Below are 19882 nucleotides of genomic sequence, written 5' to 3'. Positions count from 1 at the left end.
TCTAGCTCCATGCAGGGTAGAAAAAGAAAAGAAAAAGCTGGAAAGGGTACAGAAGAAGAGGGAGGGTCCAGAAGAGGGTGTCAAGAGAGGACTGTAGTTTCCCAGTGTGCTATAGCAAGCAAGATTCTGAGAGTCCAAAGCACTCCCCAGCAACCCAGCAACCTGGACGGTTGACTTCCTCCCTCAGCTCCAGAAAAGAACCCCATATATGCAGGATGGTACTGTGAGGGGTTTATTGGGCAGAGCCCGGAGGTTGGCACTACACAACTTTCCAGCATGTTCTCCATCACGGATGAAAACAAGTACCCAAGAAACACTGTAGCTGGATATGGTGGTGCATGCCTCTAATCCCAGCACTTAGGAGGCTGAAGTAGACAGACTGAGCTGAGGTTGAGGCAACACCCTAGGCTACATAGTAAGCTAAAGGCCAGCCTGGGATACATACTAAAATCCTGGCTCAAAAAATAAAATAATATAAAGTAAAAAGGAATATGATAATTTTCAGAATATATTCCAATGCAAGTAAAAGCTATATTCTAAGATTAAATGAAGTGAGCTGTTATTTATTAAGATGGTACAGCCTATTATTTATTATTATCTATTGACACTTGATAATCAAGATTTGTCAAAATGTCACTCCAATTGTTTAGCTAAAAAGACAAGAGAAAGTGACTGAGATAGACAAGCATTGTACCGTCCAGCCACCAAGAGACACATGACTGATATCCCAATATGAATGATAAAAATGTCAACAGCTATGTCCTATGACCCTGAGTATTTGTACAGTGTTTCCACAGTCAGAACCGAGGTGGAAGAGGGGTTGGTGGGTATGCAGTTAGTGTTTCTGATAACATTCACCGTGGGAATTCCAAGGAGTCTCACATATTGGGAACAGCACTCATGGTCACCTTTTCTGCAAACTGCCAACTGCACAAGGGAGGGGAAGGGGGTCAAAGAAAGCAAGGGCACCCAAGCTTCCAGCCATCTTCTACTACCTTGCGTGGGGTAGCTGGCTATGGCGAATGATGGATGTGTAGTTGTCTCTTTCTAATACAGACAGCACAGAAGGGAGGGGCAAAACCACACACTTGTATTTTGCTAATGTAAAAGTCCCAGTGGAAACATTAGCACTCAAAGACATTAATGTGGATTTGGGACACTCCCTAAAGGATTTTGATTCCATTAGAAAAAAAAAAAAAAAGACAGTGACAGATATAATCCTGCTTTGATATGTTTAATGCCATTTAAAGAGAAACTGTACCCATTTACCTCAGGCCAGGACGCCGAGGGTTCAAAAAGTGAAATATCATTTCTCAGTGCAGAGAAAATGCTTGGAAAATATTATGTGAAAATTAATTTGGCATGCATCTTTGAGATTTTAGATTTCTGGGATGAGCAAATGGGTACAGTTTTCTTTTAACTGTTTTTGAACACCATGTGTTGAGAAGAAAACAACAGAATGGCAATTGCTCATCCAAAATGCTAACTTGTGGCATGGCATCGTCAAGATGGCCTGCCACAGCCAGAAAGCAGGTGTGTGCTGTGCCTCTCACTTGAGTAGCATGCACGCCACAGCCACATGCCCCTGCCGCCAGCAACCTCTTGCATTTGCTGTGGGAACCTTTCTGAGGGGGCAGTAAACATGACTCAACAGAATGCTAGCCGAGGAGAGACCGGCTCTCCAAGCTTGCTGTGAGACAGACTTCTGGAGGAAGAGTCTAAGAAAAACTGGAATAATGTGTCTGTTTTGGAATTCTTTGCTGGATTACTTCCTGTGACTAGCTTCAGATCATTTTGTGTGGTTGAGATTTAGGTGGTAATCAGGGTGGAGGGTAATGGTGCAGCTATTGTGTGACTGGAGAGCTCGCTTAAGTCAGCTGCCTCATTTGGACTGAGGTCACGGTTAATGGCTGGAGCACAGATCGCAAGCACCTGGTCTAAAAGCGTGGAGGGATAAAACCCTCACCCTTTGGATCCGCTCGTAAGTTTTAAGCAGGGTGTACAAAATTATAAGGAGGATCGGGATGTCTAAGTGTCATCAGCCTGGTGTTGTGACTCTGATATGTGTTCCTGCTAGACTTAAAAGATTTTATATACATTTCTATTCCCATTCAACTGTTCTATAGCCCTGTAAGGAAGAAGAAAAGGTAAAAAACAACAAAAAAATTACCATTTTCTTTCTGCCCTATCAGAAGCTTGCTGTGAAGGCCAGATTAAAACTTAAGTACACTATGTTTTGTGTATGTATTTGCACGCATGTGTGTGGGTGTTTGTATGTATGCAGGTGCCCTTGTACGTGCACGTGTGTATGTATGCCAAAGGTCAATGTCAGGGGTTTTCCTCAGTCACTCTCTACCTTATTTATTTATTCATTTATTTTTATTTATTTATTTTTTAATATTTTATTTATTTATTTATTTGAGAGCGACAGACACAGAGAGGAAGACAGGTAGAGGGAGAGAGAGAATGGGCGCGCCAGGGCTTCCAGCCTCTGCAAACGAACTCCAGACGCGTGCGCCCCCTTGTGCAGCTGGCTAACGTGGGACCTGGGGAACCGAGCCTCGAACCGGGGTCCTTAGGCTTCACAGGCAAGCGCTTAACCGCTAAGCCAACTCTCCAGCCCATTATTCATTTATTTTTGAGATAGGATTCTCTTAACGAACCTAGAGCTTGCCAATTCAACTCATCTAGACCGTTTACCCTGGGAATCTGCCTGTATCCTTATCCTGAGCATTGTGATAACAGGCATATGTGACTACACCTTGCTTTTAAGTGGGCGCTGGGGCTGTGAACCCAGGTCCTTATACTTATGTGACGGGCACTTTACCCGCAGAGCCATCTCCTTAGCTCCTCCAGGTCATGTCTAAGTTTAAGTTAGAGACCACCTGAAATACAGTTCTAGGTTAATCTGTTTTATAGGACAGATAATATCTGAAAGTAAAGAAGTAGATGAGATTCAAAATGACTATTTAACACGAACAAATGAGTAACCGCTTTACTATATGATCTCAATTACTAATTCATAACCAGTTAAGTATCTACTCTACGCAATTGTTAAGAGGAGGCTACCTGCCACAGTGCTGTCAGCTGTAGCTACAGATACGCAGGAGGCTGGTGCAGGACTGAATAAATTCAGGTGTTTAAGACCAAACAACAACAACAACAACAAAAAAAACCAAAACCAAAAAGTAAAAGTAAAGTGTTGGGAATACTGAAGCCTTTAAGTTCTGAATTGGAAATTAAAAAAAAAAAAAAAGAAATCAGATGGCTCAGCAGTTCAAGGCACCCCTTGCAAAGCATTCAGGTGCAGGTCTGCTTTGCCAGCTCCCATGTAAAGCTGGACATACACAGTGGTGTAGTGTTGAAGCTCATTTGCAGTGGCAGGAGGCCCTAGAACATTCTCTCTCTCTCTCTTTCTGCAAATAAATGAAAAAAATACATATATATTTTAAAAATTTTTGTTTATTTTTATTTATTTATTTGAGAGCAACAGACAGAGAGAGAGAGAGAAAAAATGGGTGCACCAGGGTCTCCAGCCACTGCAAACGAACTCCAGACGCGTGCGCCCCCTTGTGCATGTGGCTTACGTAGGTCCTGGGGTATCGAGCCTCAAACCGGGGTCCTTCGGCTTCACAGGCAAGTGCTGAACCGCTAAGCCACCTCTCCAGCCCAATAAAAAACACATATTTTTAAAGTTCTTATGCTTTATAGATACAACTATGGGCTAGCTTCTGGGCAGGCAGCTATAGAGTTTAGCAAAGATGATTTTTGTTGCCAAAAAATTAATTTAATTTTGAATGTTAATCGAATTCACTCAAATCACTGTACCTTTTACTTTTGAGGGTACAAGCTGCGTGGTGAGGGGGCTGCAAGTGTGCGTCTATGCATGGTCTCTCTGGTTCTGAGGGTTGAGAGAAACATAAACATCTTCCAGAATAGGACAGTGTCCCATCAATGCCACATGGGGCACAGAAATGACCACCTGAACAGCTGAGAAGAAGCAAGTCCTCCTGGGCATGAAGCCGCCCTTCACAGACATACTAAATAAGTCAGTGCACGAAAGGGAAGGTACTTGTAGTGTTAAGGCACCTGACCATCAGTGTGCATGGAGGGCTGTGAGGAGACAGATGCATGCTTCACACACACGGCTTTCCAACTGCGGCGTCCTAGAGTCAGTGTTCACCAAAGGCGTGCATGGGTAAAGGTGCAAGCCAAGTGAATGCCAGGCCAGGTCAGTGTGTCTGCATCAAGTGTAGATATTTAGATGATCATTAATACTCTGTTAATAGTTGGCACTATAATGACATCATTTTCTTCCCATGCTGGTGTGAAAAGTTCATTCTTTTACCCATTCCAGAGTGATGGGAGGAATAATTCAGGTCTTCATCTTTTCAAATGAGGCAAATACATTGCCCACGTAATGTGCCCTTGGTACAAACATCAAAATGTCTTTCAAGAACAGTAACACATGATTTTTTCCCCCTGATTTGCCTGCCTAAGAAGATGAGCTGGAATCATGCTCCCTGGAAGTAATGGCAGTGGAGGTGGGAAGGACAAAGGCTGAGAACCATGTGAAAAGGATGTTCCCATGGCAGTGAGAATCCCATTTGTATGTGCTGGCTTCTAGATTTTTCCATAGAACCACCTTATCTTACCTTTTTAAAAAAAATTCATTTTGGACATTCTGTTCCTTTATATCTTGAATAGTGACTGAGAGACAGAGACAGAGTGAGTGTGTGTGTGTGTGTGTGTGCGTGTGTGTGTGTTTAAGAGGGAGGATGGCATTACTGATGTGCTTTTGAAAAGGATTCAAGGTTGTATGGATCCTCAAAGAATATAATTGAAAAAAAAATATTGTTCCTTTGAATCCATGGTGCTTGCATTTGGGCACAGTTTTCTTTTTTCCACCCTTAAATACGGTATTTGAGACAATCTAACCACAATGGAAAGCTTTTACAGTGTTAAAAGTGTAGGCGAACCAAATCAGAATTAATTTCTGAAAGGGGAGACACAGATACAAGAAGAAAGTTAAGGATAAAAAAAAAAATCCATGCAGTAGGCAATCTCACAGAAGTGTTTGACATGTTTCCTAATTCCTTGAGGTAGGGCAGGTGAAGAAGAGAAGAATTCTAGGCCGATTTGCTCCCATACAATGCCAGGTTGTGTCACCAGAGGGTCCAGTTGCCTTGGTTATAATGTACTCTATGTTCTGACTGCATGAACCCAGAAGAGTCTAAGAAGGGAGAAGTCCAGGCTTAAGTGGGGCTAAGATGAAGTGTCCATAGCTACTCAGTCAGAGGACCCAATCGGTCTACAGGGTACACAGCTGCACTGCCTTATCATAGCAAGAGAGGCACATTTTGGGCAGGAGAGAGGGCTTTAATGGTAACAGGGCTTGCTGCAAGTTTGAGGGCCTGAGAGGGCTTGAGTTCACCGCCCTGGACCCGTGTAAACAGCTGGCACTGTCAATGCACATCTTTAACTGCAGTCTTGTGGGGAACAGAGACTGGGAAGAATTGCTGGGGGTTTTGAAAAACCTCCGCTTCACGTTCAGAGAGACTCTGTCTCATGGAGAGATAGATGAGGAAGGGCATCCCATGTTCACCTATCTTCCTTGTGCCGCTGGATGCATCAGCAGTGGCGTGTGTGAGTTCACGTTTGCCCTGCCTCACGCCATCCTGCACACCCTACACATGCAAAAAAAAAAAAAAAAAAAGGGCATATGTTCTTGGGGGAAAAAGAACAGAAAACTTATCTAAAGTAATTAGTTTAAAAGACTTATAAACCATAGAAGGAAAGTGGATGAAGGCAAGAGTGCTAACTTTTGGACATTAGTTTAAGCCTGACACCATTTTCCTGGTCCTCATACAAACTATGAATGGTTGCTTGGTATTACACCAATTGTCCCTGAGAAGAGCCTAAAGTTCACAGGGGTTAGGAGTCTAGCTTCTGGCCACCAAGCTAAGGAGGGCCTAACCTTGTGTTCAAACCCGAGCTGCAGGACACAAAGCCTGTCTGCTCGCCCTGCCTTGCCAGGCCAGACTCTGCATGCATGGAATCAGTGTTGGGAGAATTCTGGCCAGCATCTCTGGTTAGCAGAGCGAACCACTTTTATCATTTGCCAACATGTCATGGAAAACAAAACAAAACAAAACCAAAAAAAAAAAAAAAAATCTTAAAACTCCTGGCACGAGGTTTCCTATCAAGCACCTTAAGTTCGGCTTAGTTACATCTTCTTTGAATATCAGACAGTCTTATAAAAAAAAAAAAAAGTCTAATGAGAATGAAGGATTTTTCATTTCTATTAGCTCTTAGATTAGTTTAAAAATCTCCTATTCATCCACAACAATGTGCCTGGGGAACTTTAACTGCCAGACATGCATCTGAAAATGCTGAAAAGTCAGAATTTGGGGCCTATGTACTGACTAATGTTACCAGCTATGAGTCCGCTTGAACATCAGTAATACGATATTTCCCGCTACAATTTGATTTGGTTAAAATGTGTTTGAAGTTCACCCTTTTATTAACTAGAATTACCACCTCCTGTAACTGGAGGGCCCCTAAGAACAGGCTGCAAGTGCAATCTAACCTCCCACCCATCAGAGGCGCATTTCCTGGCAACAAATACTATTAAATTGATAAGTACAGAAATAGGTCAAAATGCCTTTCCAATAGCTGCTAATATTCCCTTAATGCTCCACAGAAACCCTTTGATTCTCGTGCCAACATTTTCTCTGGAGTTACAGGAGCAACGACTAGTATAGAGGAAAAAGACTAGAAAGGAGGGCTGGCTGCTGCAGACAGGCCTTCTCAGGAGTTGCTCTAATGATGGAAATGTAGATGGTTCTAGAAGCTCAAGGACCCCCCCCACACACACACACACTTGGCTCTACTGTTGTTAGAAGAAAAGCTGCATTCTATCCGAGCAGAGACATTCTCACGCACACACAAGACACTCCAGATGACTTTATATTTGTAAAGCATATCTGTAAATTATATACTTAAATGTGTAAAATTCTCATAGTTCACTAGTGGTTGGAGTCTTGATTTGTCACAGAGCATTTAGGTTTCAAAACTTATTTGCTGTACTGGCTGGGCGTGGTGGTGCACATCTTTAATCCCAGCACTTGGGAGGCTGAAGTAGGAGGATCGCTATGAGTTTGAGGCCATTCTGTGATTACAAATTGAGTTCCAGGTCAGCCTGGGCTAGAGTGACACCTTTCCTCAAAAAAAGCAAACAACAACAAACCCAAACAACAGCAACAACAACAAAAGCCTAAACTAACTAAAACCCTCAGGGGTGGAGAGATGACTTAATGGTTAAGGAGCTTGCCTGAGAAACCTAAGGGTCCAGGTTTGATTCCCCACTACCCATGTAAGCCAGATGCAAATGGTGGCACATGTGTCTGGAGTTCCTTTGCAGTGGCTAGAGACTCTGGTGGGCCCATTCATTTCCTCTCTCTCTACCTCTTTCTTTCTTAATTAAATAAATAAGCCATGCCATTCCATTTTACATGTCAGCTGCATATGGTGTCTTCAGCAATAGGGTCTTACCACTAACCTTTGGTGGGTCATCAAGTACTCTGACAGAAATCTATCATTCTTTTAGGAAACCTTGTAGGTTTCTCTGATCAAAAGCTCATTGAGGGTGATAGCCCCATGCTGGTACTGGGAGTTACAGGTCAGTGCCCCCTAAGAAAATGAGGGTAAAAGGTAACTAATATATAGGAGTTAGAGAGGCAAGAGAGAGGGATAGGGAGGGAAAGAAGATGTAGAGGATTTAGGTTAGACTTGATCCTACCCTCTCCAGTGTCTTGGGGTTCAGGTGTTTCCTGTAAGGGCCTGGTAAAGGTTCAACCATTTGGTCTGCCTTTTAGGAAGTAGATTTTTATGGTACCATTGCTATTTGGGTCTAGATTAGTGTTTCTCACCCCTTCGATGCCCTCCCCTCCCTCCCCGTCCATCCATTAAAAAAAAAAAAAAAAACTAGAAAAAAAATCCTAAAATTTAGAGCCAGGTGTAGTGGCACATGCCTTTAATCCCAGCACTCAGGAGGTAGAGGTAGGAGGATTGCTCTGAGTTCGAGGCCACCCTGAGACAATGTAGTGAATTCCAGGTCAGCCTGGATCCGAGTGAGACCCTACCTCAACCAACTAACAAACAAACAGTAATGACAATAAAAACCACATTACTTACACTTCTCTCAAAACCTTACCCATTTGGGTCTTGGCTATCCAGGGTAGAAACTTATGTTCTGATAAAATATAAATAGTGCTGTGGCATGTTTTTATTACAGGGAGACCCTCTGCAGCCATCCTGAGTTTGATTATTCACTATGTAAACCCACATTTCTTCCTTCTCCCTGCAAGGGGAAAAGTTTACTTTTCTGAGTTCATATCACATGTGTGCCGAAAGCAGAAGATGGGATGTATGTGGCTGGCTCTAGGCTGCATGGTTTGCTTGGAAAGAATAGCCGCCACCTGTGCCAGGGACACAAGGTGCTCCCCATGAACGAGGTGCATCTGAAGTCGCAGCACTTCTGAGATACAGACATCCCAGCATGGTTAGCCATTCATGTCTCCGTGCACCTCTCACTTCAACCCGCCTCCTTACTTACTTCAGGGTACCACTGAACTGAACCTGGGCAAAGGGATATGGGTAATTCTGGGACAAGAGTAGTTGAAGGCAGGACTCGGTTTAATCCGGGACCCAGGGCTCTGTTGGCAGAGGAGGTGGCAGGGGTAGGGAGGACTGAAAAGGGCTCTGTCACCTTTTTAGTTTTTGCCTGATGTCTGGTCTGGAGCTGGTTAACCACTGCACCACCCTGAAACCTCACCGCAGAGGGATTTCATGGCTTATCAGTTATGCTTTGGGCCTTTACTCTGCTGTGGTTATGGTGTTGGTAGACAGGAAGGAAGTCAGCTTTCACTTAAAAGCTTTCAAACTGCAGGCTCCCTGGTTAATCTAATCTCTGACAGTCTAAACTCACTGAGACTACCTCGTCTGGCACTTGTGATGTTCCTCCTGCTTCTCTTCCTTTTCTAGACCGGGGAGAGCACTGTGTGAAGAAGATGAGGGAGAAGGAGGAGGGGAGAGAGAAGTAGCTTTTCCTAGCATTGAAGCCAGTGACTGAAGCTTTGTGTGAGGTGAGCATTGTTCAGGACCCTCTCACAGCTCTGGGCATCACTAGTGAGAGGAAGTTTGATGAGTCCAGAGCAGCTCGAGGTGGCTGGTCAGGCTTCTCCTGTCATAGGACTCTCTGCCGGCTCTGAAAACTATTTTTCTTCTCCTTTTAGTTACGGGCTATGGCCAGTTGTGTACTTTATCTTCTAGGAACAATGACCACCTCCTTTTCCCTTCCCTGGGATCCTGGCTGGAAGTCAGGAGGCCTGGATTCTTCTAGAAGGGCTGTTGTTGTGAATACGTCCCTGAGCCTCTGTGGGGTCTCGTCCTACCTTAAGATTCTCTCGCTCTCAATCGCCAAGGTGGGGACAGAAATTACTGCCCTTGTCTTAAACTCAGCACAAGTTACTCCCATTAGATGGCAGAGGTAGGCCAAAGGAAGGAAGAGACTCCAGCTTTGCCATTTCTGTGTGAAGATGGTGTGACGAGTGGTGACTGCTAAGGGCGTAGGGCAGCGATTGGATGGGCTGAGGATACACAGCCAGCAGTGGCATCGGGAGCTGAGTAGCTAGAAGCCCAGGGCCAGAGTTGGGAGACATCTGACTAATACCATGGCTGGGCAGTGCCAGCAGTGAAGCCATGTGAATGTTAGATGCTGTTTTAAAATTGTCAATCTAATGGCTGATTCCTATTTTAATAACTCATTAAAAGGCAAAGACCTCACTAGCATGACCTAACTATTTTCCCCAGATACTAACTTGGACTTAAAAAAAATAATACTTGGCTAAGACAACTGTAGAGTTTTTGATTGTAAAGCAAGGGCCCCTTGATCACAATCATCTTGAGGTGCTTGGGGGAAGAAAGGAGATGGTTCTCTGAACCACATTACTTGGAGAGAAATCTTCAAAGAGTTTACAGAGACATGAGCTTCTGAGGAATCACAGAAGGGATCATTTTCTGTAAGAGAAGACCTGTGACTGATACTTCAGCTGGCATGCCAGGGAAAGATACACTCCAGGCAGGACCAGCTACGTAACTTGTAGTACTCAAGGCAAAATGCAAAATGTGGGGTCTTTTATTAGACATTATTGAGCATTTTAAGACAGCCACAGGGAAGCTTTAAGTTAAGCACGGAGTTCTTCCAGGTGTAGGCTCCTGAGGAGCTACCCAGGCTGGGAACTCATGAAGCTGGTCTTCGGTCTGGCCCTTGTTCTCACCAAGGCATTCCAGCCTCATACTCTCCACGACCCACGTTTAACAACCTGCACCACTACGCCCAGACCTTTCGGTTAGCTCTGTCCTGGGTCTGCCAACCTATCCACTAGCACTTGGAACTCTGCTGCATTTGTCACACCCACTAATCTGTAGTCCTGGCACAACCTAAGGATGCCCAGGAAGTCAGTGTCGTGGAATCAAAACATATTTTTTGTAAAAACACAAAGCACAACGAGTAGAAGTTACTGAAAAAAAAAATAAAGCTGAATTTCCTGGCTATACCTTTGGTGCCTGATTTCTTTCCAGCCTTACCTTCGGCAGGTCTTGGGCGTGTGTGCGCAGGTTCAGAAGCACAGGTGAGTTGCCACAATAACTCTTTTCAGTGTAGGAAAAAGTGGAGGAAATAGGAGAGCTTGGTCCCAGCCCAGCAGAAACTCACTTGTTTCCCTGGCAGCGTGCTTGCTCCTCACTCGGCTTGGCCTATGCTAAGTTGGAGCTATGACTTCACTCCCCATGGAAGCTAAAGTTCTCTTTCCTGGATGCTTGGAAGAGGCCTACAGGAAAAGCTATTATAGCGTAACGGTCATGACTGAAAAACCACATTTATTTATCTTCACCTGCCCTCCTCATGTCATTATCACTCCATTGAGGTCTGAATGGAGAAAGGACAGATTAAAGAGCCAAGACCAACATCAAAAGGATAACAGCAGAACAGACAGAGTGAGTTGAACGTGGTATCTTTTCCAGCCATCTCGAGGGTCTTACACATGCTGACCTGCTTGTTGTTGGGACAGATCTAGCTTGAGCAGATGCCTAGGATGTTGGCACATGCTGACTGCTAGCCTGTCCCTTAATATATACCTTTGTCTTTTTTTTTCTTAAAAAAAAAAAAAAAGAACTGTGTAATAGGGAGAATCAGTGTATTCCTACAGCCACATTTGCTTTGGTATGAGACCAACTATTATAACCTGGATTTGATATTCTCACAAACATGTCTATCAGCAAGCTTACCTTTTATTGTGCTTCTCAGGCCTGTGCTGTGTTGAGGAAGGCCATGAGGATGCGTGGGTCTATGGATGCATGCTAGAATTTCTGTACTGACGTTTAGGTTTCACAAGCCCTTCATTGCACAGAGGTGAAAGAGGCTCAGTCATTACTTTCAAGTGTTTTAAGAATTAGTAATTAGCAGAGGAGGTCTTAAAAACTTAGAAAAAAAAGGTATATGACCTTCACAACAGATGCACACATAACACCCTGATCCATTCATTTTACAATCATTCTTCCCTGCTGTAAATAGAGGGCCGTAATATATACATTTATCTATGTGTGCACAATCAGCCTCTGCAGTAATGTGGGAGGCAGATGAGGATAGATGGTTTCCTATTTATTTGACAAATACACTATTATATAGACAGGTTAAGCAATCTGTCCTATAAGGAAGGGCGGTGCTGGGAAAATTCCACATCTGCTCCTCTGTCATACCACGCTGCAACTGGAAAGCCAACATTGTTTCCAGTGACCTGATCTAAATGTTGGACAATGCAGTTTTCCTGAAAATATATTTTACTATTGCTTTCATTCCCTCTATCTTTCTCCCTCTTCTGTGAGATTTTATGAACTATTGGTAATTGTGTCTGCTCTAAATTTATACTAGCTTTTTGTGAGGTCTGATGGGTTTTAGGTCTTACAGAGAGCATAGGAAAAAAAAAAAGACCTCTAAAATGCCAAATTATAAATGATGCTGGGATAGTAGGTTTGAGTGAATGCCACTATCAAGTTGATGCTCCTGGGATGGCTCAGCCCCTCCTCTCATGAGACCTAGCCCATTGGCTCTGCAGTGGTGCATCAGGACGCAAAGGCAGGCCACAGCTCATCAATACCTATTGCTCTGAGACTCCAGACAAAGGCCAGAGCTTGTGTTTCACCTTTCTGCTGAACTCTTCAGCTTGGATATGTCCTGAAATGCACATTGGGGTATTGCCTCCTAAGTTCCTCACCCTGTATTTCTCTATCTTGCCTCAAATTTGCATGTTACTTACAGTGACATATTTCATAAATGATCCCCACTTTCATTTAGCCAAGGACAGTATATTTTGGTATTATGTTATCCTTGTTATCTCTTCTGTCAGTTATGTGACTAAAAATATTCCTGTTTCTTGCCTCTTGTTATATTTTTGATTAATGTTTCTCAGTGATAGCTGGTAAATGCTTAGGAAATATAGTTTTGCTTTAATAAATCCTTAAAATAATGTAATGACAAAGGAAAACTGGTAGAGAAAGCATATGGTACATTTTGAAGCTGTACTTCATAAATACTTTTTCCTAAATTTTCTTCTCTCTCTTATTTCTTCTTTCTGAATACAATGCCAACAAATTAGTTATCTAGGCTATTTAAAAAATAAAAATTAGGATTATAATTATGAATTTCTTTTCTGATCACAGGACCTATAATCCCTAGAGCATAACAGCACTCTTTATAAAGGACACTGCACTATCAATATCTCCCCAAAGCTGCTTCTCCTTAGGACCCAGACTACACTATGGACGTTGCTATAGCTTTCAGAGCCCTGGCTGGTTGTCACCGCATCAGGTCCTCCCTCTGCAGTTCCACTCAGACATGCAGAGTGTGCATTTGGGGATGACACACAGTGGAATAGGAAGGGTACAGAGCTCTGTCGTACCAGTACATGTATTGTAAGGAAGTAGTTACGAGGCAACTGCATTGCTCTTTTATATTCTAGGCAACACACCGATGAATATAATTCATAATGAACATATTCAACATTTTTTCCATCAGTTTAATACATAATTCATAAATATTAGAGATGGGAAAGACTTACTAGATTACCAAGTCCAAATCTCCTTTTTGCACTTCCCTTTTCCCCAACTGTTAATGCTAGCTCAAAAACCAAAACCAAAACAAACCAATATTCCACCAAAATGAAATAAAACAAATAAACAAAAAAAATTACACAGGCAAAGCAACAAATTCACAGGTTTTTATAAGCATAGAGGAAAATTCAGAAGTCTATGGGGGTAGATGAATTGCTGTATTTACCTAGGTAGAAGGCTGAATACAGGTGACTCCAGAAAAAGGCAGGCCAAGATATAGGAATGCCATCCCTCCTTTGAAAACGCAACTCAAGCAAAGACCCATGGAACCAGTGCAAATTCTTGGCCAAGTGATTATGCCTGACTCTACAACCTGGTTGTATTCAGGACTCAGACACTTCTTTCTAGCTAGGACTCAGGATCTCAATGAGAATGATGAAAAAGAAAGCATTTAAATGAATAGAGAGTTAAAAGTACTAGAGACTGCTCCCTGGGATTATCTGTACTACCGAGATAGGAAAAGTTTGCAGATGCTACTGTCTCTCTAGAGGAATAAATGCTTGCATTTTAATATTCTCAGCAGCTGGTTCCTGTTGAATGCCATCAGGATGATTCAGCCACCCACCAGGGACACCAGGAACAGCAAGTGCACACACACACAGAAATCTGTAAAACTTTCTTCTCCTGGTGCCAACACTATTACTCTGGCAAAGCCAAACCCTTCATTGAATTACCAGTTCCACTAAATATGACCTTGTTCCCCCTCACGTAATTCCAGCTCACTCTCAAATAAATGGAACTTGTGGTTGATTAGAATGCAACATCCTTCCCTACTCGAGCATAGCAGGCTGTCAACCCTTCCCCTGGCTGTACGTGTGACCCACCTGCTTTTCACTTTCTCGCTGCTCACCAGCACTTTAAAGGACCTACACCCAGACACACTCAGCATCTACTTTCTATGGTATTGTGCCTGAAGCTGAGCTCTTGTGTGTGATGTTGTATTTCTACCTTTGCATGGGCTCAAGTTACATTGTTATCATTTTCTTGTCTTGGAGGCTTTCCATGGACTCAGGATGGGGTTACATGCCTGGGAAAAACAGCAATGCTGAATTGATCATAAACCTCATTAATACAGAATTAGAATGCTATACCATAGCTAATTAAAAAATTCTATACCTGTTCCTTCAAATGTAGACCAGATTAGACCTTCAAGGGAAGAGAAATGCCAAAGATGACAGCTAGCTATCAAAATGCCTCCCTGTCTTCAGGTCTCCAAAGTAAAATCTAAGGACATTTAACACAGACTTGGGTGCTCTCAACGGCCATGAAAATATGCGGCTGAAGAGGGAATCTATAAACGTAATGAATACACAACTGGCTTATAACAGATACAACCAAAATTAAATTCGAGATCTTGACCTAGTCTCCAAAGTAAAAGTTGATAGTTTGGGCCACAGAGAGAGATATATAAAGCTCATTAATCACATAAAGTAGAAATACAAGCTGCCACTTCTAGGGGTGCGGCAAAGAGCCACGTGACGTGCTTGGTGGGAGTCTGTGGGGAACCTGAAAGAAGATGTGACAATGACAGTCTACAGCGAGCAACACTGATGACTTTTATGGCATACCTGGGGCAGGCCTTGATTATGGCCATCACTAATCTAAAGTGCCAAAGCAGAGTTTAAGGTTCTTTGTGTGTGTGTATGGAAGTAGCAGGCATAATATGGACTTGTATAAGAAGATCCTATATGCTTCTATCAGGTGCCAATCATACAAAAGCCATCGCCATCATTGTATGATAGGGTACTGAGTTCACTCTATGACTTTAAGAATTATAATAATGGAGGAAAACTAGAAGCAAGGGAATATTAATAGCAGCAGCAACAGCAGCAGCAGCAGCAGTACTAATAACAGCATTGTTACTGGATGATAACCATGAGCTACTCATTATGCTAAGCACTTTATAGGGTACATTTCATAAAATCCTTATAATATCCCAGCAGGGTGGGCATTATTTTCCTGTGTACAGATGTGCAAAGTGAGGCCCAATAAAATTAAATACATTGCCCTTAGTTAAATAGAATGGCTTCTTACATTACAAATAAACACACAAATAGCTAATCTGTAAAACAGAATATGATACGTATCATTAAAAGCCACTAAGGACGCCGGGCGTGGTGGCGTACACCTTTCATCCCAGCACTTGCAAGGGAGGCAGAGGTAGGAGGATCACAGTGAGTTCGAGGCCAGTCTGAGACTACCTAATGCATTTGAGGTCAGCCTGGGCTAGAACAAGACCCTAACTCAATCCCACCCCCAAAACAAAACAAAATAAAACAAAACAAAACAAAACAAAACAAAACAGACATTTTTTTTCCCCCCAGGAAAATAAAGGAGGCAGATTATTGCTTCTTTTGGGAATCTAAGAGGAAAAGGAAGGGATGGGGAAGTACGGTGCCTGCTTAGGAAACAAGGAGGAGTCCAGTTTGCAATGTGAGTCAGTGTTTTTTTTTTTTTTAATTTTGTTCATTATTTATTTATTTGAGAGCAACAGACACAGACAGAAAGGCAGATAGAGAGAGAGAGAGAGAATGGGCGCACCAGGGCCTTTAGCCACTGCAAATGAACTCTAGACGCATGCGCCCCCTTGTGCATCTGGCTAACGTGGGTCCTGGGGAATTGAGCTTTGAACCGGGATCCTTAGGCTTCACAGGCAAGCACTTAACCGCTAAGCCATCTCTCCAGCCTGAGTCAGTGTTTTGAACTTGTACTATGTATGATTAGAACACACACTTTGGTAAGCTAATAAAATACAGTATACGTACAGAAGACTTCTACAGAGGAAGAAAGACTTCTTTCCAAAAGAAACTGCAGGCTACAAACTTTCTCCCCTGTTGCTCTCCTTATTCTTTTGATTATGTGTGATAATGAGCAGGAAGAAAAGTGAGATATAAGGCTCTGGGGGTCAGAGGAGCAGTGTAAGGTCCAGAGAGCCTCTGAGGAGGGCATGTCTGTAGCATTTTCTATTATGTCCCAGAATGCCGTATCCTCCCACACCGACTTGCCCCTGCCTCATTTAAGGTGTGGTTATTGATATCTAAATAGGAACCCTAAGGTTTGACTCTTTTCTTTTCATCTTCAATTATTTTTGGAATATTATCTATTTTTTAGTTTTGTTTTGAGACATAATTAGAAATTTTTCCTTTTGGCCCCAGTTTTGCCTTTCTTATCTTCAGAACATGTTGCTACTTCTCAATGTTAAAATTTGCTTATTGGTGAAGTTAGTGGCTTAATCCCAGGTAAAATTTCTTAATGATTTAGACATCTGGCCTTTTTGATTAAAAAAAAAAAACAATGATCTTCTATAAATCTGCTATTCTTTCTTATTTAGAATCCATTGTTAATTGGAACAAATGTAGTGCCACAGGTCCAGATAAAATCATGCAGGTTTCTTTCTCAATGTTTCTTTTTCTGTTTTCTAAATATAAGCCATTGTTATATAACAACTATAAGTAACGATGCTAACTTTTACATGGTCTTGCATCAAGCAGACCAATATTCTTCTCTAGAAAGCTGGTTGGCCCACTTACCTATATTGAGATATGTAGGGCTCCTTCAGTCTTTGAGATGTACTGATTATGACTCCATGACATTGACATTTGCAGCAGAGCTTTCCAACTTCAAACAACAGCATAACAACTCACTATAACAATTACATTTATATGGATCTTTGAGAGGATGTGTGCATAACAGCTCTTTGTAACTAGTATCACACTGGATAGCCAAAGCGTATGATGGGGCTCCAATTACCAGAAGCAATTGAATTTTATAGGTAAATTATGCCATGTAGGAAAAAGTACTGCCTCTCTACTTTTAAAATCACCTGACTTCTCTTTTACATATATGTTGACTTTGAACCAAGCCACAAATTTTAAACATGCCCAGTAATGAATGATTACTACCTGTACTATCATGGTGTCTGTGTCTTACCCTTCTGACCTTGCCCACGGAGTCTACACTTCCTGATTCCTGATGTAATCACACATGTTTCATTCACTGTGGTTACGTCCATCACAGTGCTGTTTGGAATTATCATCATTCCTGCTGCACCTTAGTTCAGTGAAATTAAATGTGCTTATGCAACCTGTTGCCACTTTAATTTCTTCAGCTAGGATTTCTTCAACTAGATAGGAATTTTATTTTATGTGATCAATAAATACTTAGTCAAACAGCTCTGAAGAGTTGGTAGATTTTTTTTCACTGGAGCAAAATCTCAAGGTTAGCGAGATTTTTAAAAAATCTAGGCAGTGCCATTTTTTCTGACCTTGAATGCATAGGTTCAAAATTTATGAGTGTGAGTTGAGTCTTTCAAAGCAATCTATTAAAGCAGTAGATATAAAATATGTATAGCTTGTATCACCATATGCATTGAATTAATCAGGAATCTAAGTATTTTTAAAGAAATATTAAATCTGATCCACACTGACAAATTCACTGACTTTCTGATGCAGCCCAAAACATCTTTTGCAACACTGAAGGGTCATTTTAAAAAGCAGTATATGGACTAGGAAGTGGCAATATAGCTCACTGTGATAATCTATGAATCCTTTAACTTTTGCTCTTTTTATGGTCATGGTATGTACAAAGAAATAAACATGTGATAGTTTAGATCCAGAAAGTTTTTGTTTGGCTAAACTCTGAAAACATAGCTGAAATTAAAAGTTGGATACTTGGCATCTCATCATTGCTGTTTATGTTACAAGGCTTACAGTGCCACCCTATAAAAGATAGATTCGTTTATTTTCATGTTCATTCTAAAGTGTAGAGTTTCAGGACTGGGAATGGATTACAGATTGTTCTCGCCTGGTTATTTTTGGCTTTAAGTATATTGATCACTTTATCATTTTCTTGCTTTAAACACAGCACAAATGTTATTCTCATCATGCCAGAAATGGGTTTGGAATTGATTTTGAGTTTCCATCAATTTTACTCTTTGCTCTCTGTGAGAAGTTTTCACTTGCTTAAATTCAGAAAGACAGTTTTGTTCAAAAGATGTGAGCACAACATTTAGGGAGCCTTAGCTGGCCAAGAAAATTCAGATGTTCTATTTTACCAAAGAATAAAAAATTTTGAATTTATTAGCATGAACTTTACTGAAATGAGTGAAGAATCATTCATATAAATGTAGTCTCAAGTACTTCCCCCTCCCCTTCACACAAGTATTCAACAAAGCATGTATCTTCTGAGAAGCCCGCCTGATTGGTCCAGGTTGGCACTGTTTCAGTGTTTGGCCTACGGCGGCTGCTTAGGAATAATTTCGTCTCATCCTCTCTTTTCCTGGATGGTATCAGACTCAGACACGTGGTATGCAAAGGAAATCCAAGTCCTTTAAAAATGCTATTTCTTTTGCTACTAAGGCCAAGACCAGTTCTACTTTGGCCAAATGATCTTATCAAGTTTTAACAATATATTTAGTAGCATCTTCAATCTTGGAGAAGGCAATAGACTGAGAAGGTAATTTATTACATATAGCATACATGTATTTCCCTCCCCTGGCACCAGGAAAGGATATGATCAAACTTATTCTATCAGTACTGAAAATGATATAACACTGACAAGAATAGAATACCGTGGCAATGATTCATTTTGGTTAATTAAAAAATACAAAAAACCAAGCATTTCTTTTCATATTAAAACAGATACTAGAGATCTATTTTCAGTTATTGTTGCAAATATTTTGGCTCCTATAGAGGCACTTTGCGGACACAGCTTCTTTGCCCTACCAAGCACCGCTATAATTCAGAGCCTAACATTTCAGCCCAGGTTCTCTAGACTAATTGGATGACATAACTGCATTACGGTATTAAGATTCCTTTGCAGAATCTCATGAAAGGCTATCTGCACAGTTCAGATAACGTGAAAGATCTGTCACAAACACAGCCCAAAACTTGTATGCACCATATATTTTTTCTCGGTTTACAGTAACCATCACTCCTATGACAACTGCTAGGATTTAACCTCACACTTAAGAATAACAACAAAGTCAGGGAGATGTTCGGGTAGACAAATTTCATGTTACACTCCATCCTTATTGCTCCCATGCAGTTTGGGGTTTCCTAGAGAATACTACATGTCTGTTGAAAAGTACCAGGAAATCTTTTCTTCCAGCTATGCAGCCCTGATTTTGTATGTGTATAAGACACACCTTAAAAGAGAGAGCCCCACAAACTAGAGTGGGACGTTAATTTAAATAGACTTAGGGGAAGAGCTCCATCTACTGAACTGGTTAGATCACAGATTTCACCTTATAGTTTCCATTCACTACTTTCCACCACGCAGCAGCCCTGGAGAGAACAGAAAAGTTATGCAACTGACCATCCCAAATGCTAGTTGTGAGCCTGGTGCTCTTCTGTGCACTTCCTAGACACCTTATGTCCCTTTTCCTTTGCCCTTTTGACTTGCAAAACTTTTCATGTTTCAATACGAAATAAAAATGGGATGCTTTGCTACATGGAGCTTCTCCTGGAAGCAATACAAAGTCATTGAAGGAAAAGCCTTGGGTAGTTGTAGGGAGTTACATGAAGAGCATCTCCACCTGGCAGGTTGAGCAGACAAGCAAAGATGCAAAGAGAAGAGTAGCCTACTACTACAAGCCTACCTGTGTCATTGCTGAGGAGGGCTGCAGCCAGCCAGAATCAGCTCTTCTGGGCTC

At 41.8% G+C, this 19882-nt stretch overlaps 1 protein-coding gene across 10 annotated transcripts in view; it reads right to left on the bottom strand.

Moving 5' to 3' along the window:
• Zbtb20 (zinc finger and BTB domain containing 20) overlaps positions 1-19882 on the bottom strand; it is a 770503-nt gene that overhangs the window by 104381 nt on the left and 646240 nt on the right. Inside the window, exon 1 of one of the 10 annotated variants that reach the window (XM_045146707.1) lies at positions 10651-10707. The exons of the other annotated variants lie outside the window; for them this stretch is intronic. The gene's annotated coding sequence lies outside the window, so the exon portion shown is untranslated. Of the gene's footprint in view, positions 1-10650; positions 10708-19882 lie in introns of those variants that run through there. 10 annotated transcript variants of the gene reach the window in all.

Source organism: Jaculus jaculus, chromosome 4 (genome assembly GCF_020740685.1).
Source record: "Jaculus jaculus isolate mJacJac1 chromosome 4, mJacJac1.mat.Y.cur, whole genome shotgun sequence".
In the NCBI taxonomy this organism is placed as follows: Eukaryota; Metazoa; Chordata; class Mammalia; order Rodentia; family Dipodidae; genus Jaculus; species Jaculus jaculus.
The sequence above is the reverse complement of the archived record's forward strand: the minus strand, read 5'-3'. Positions and strand labels throughout refer to the sequence as shown.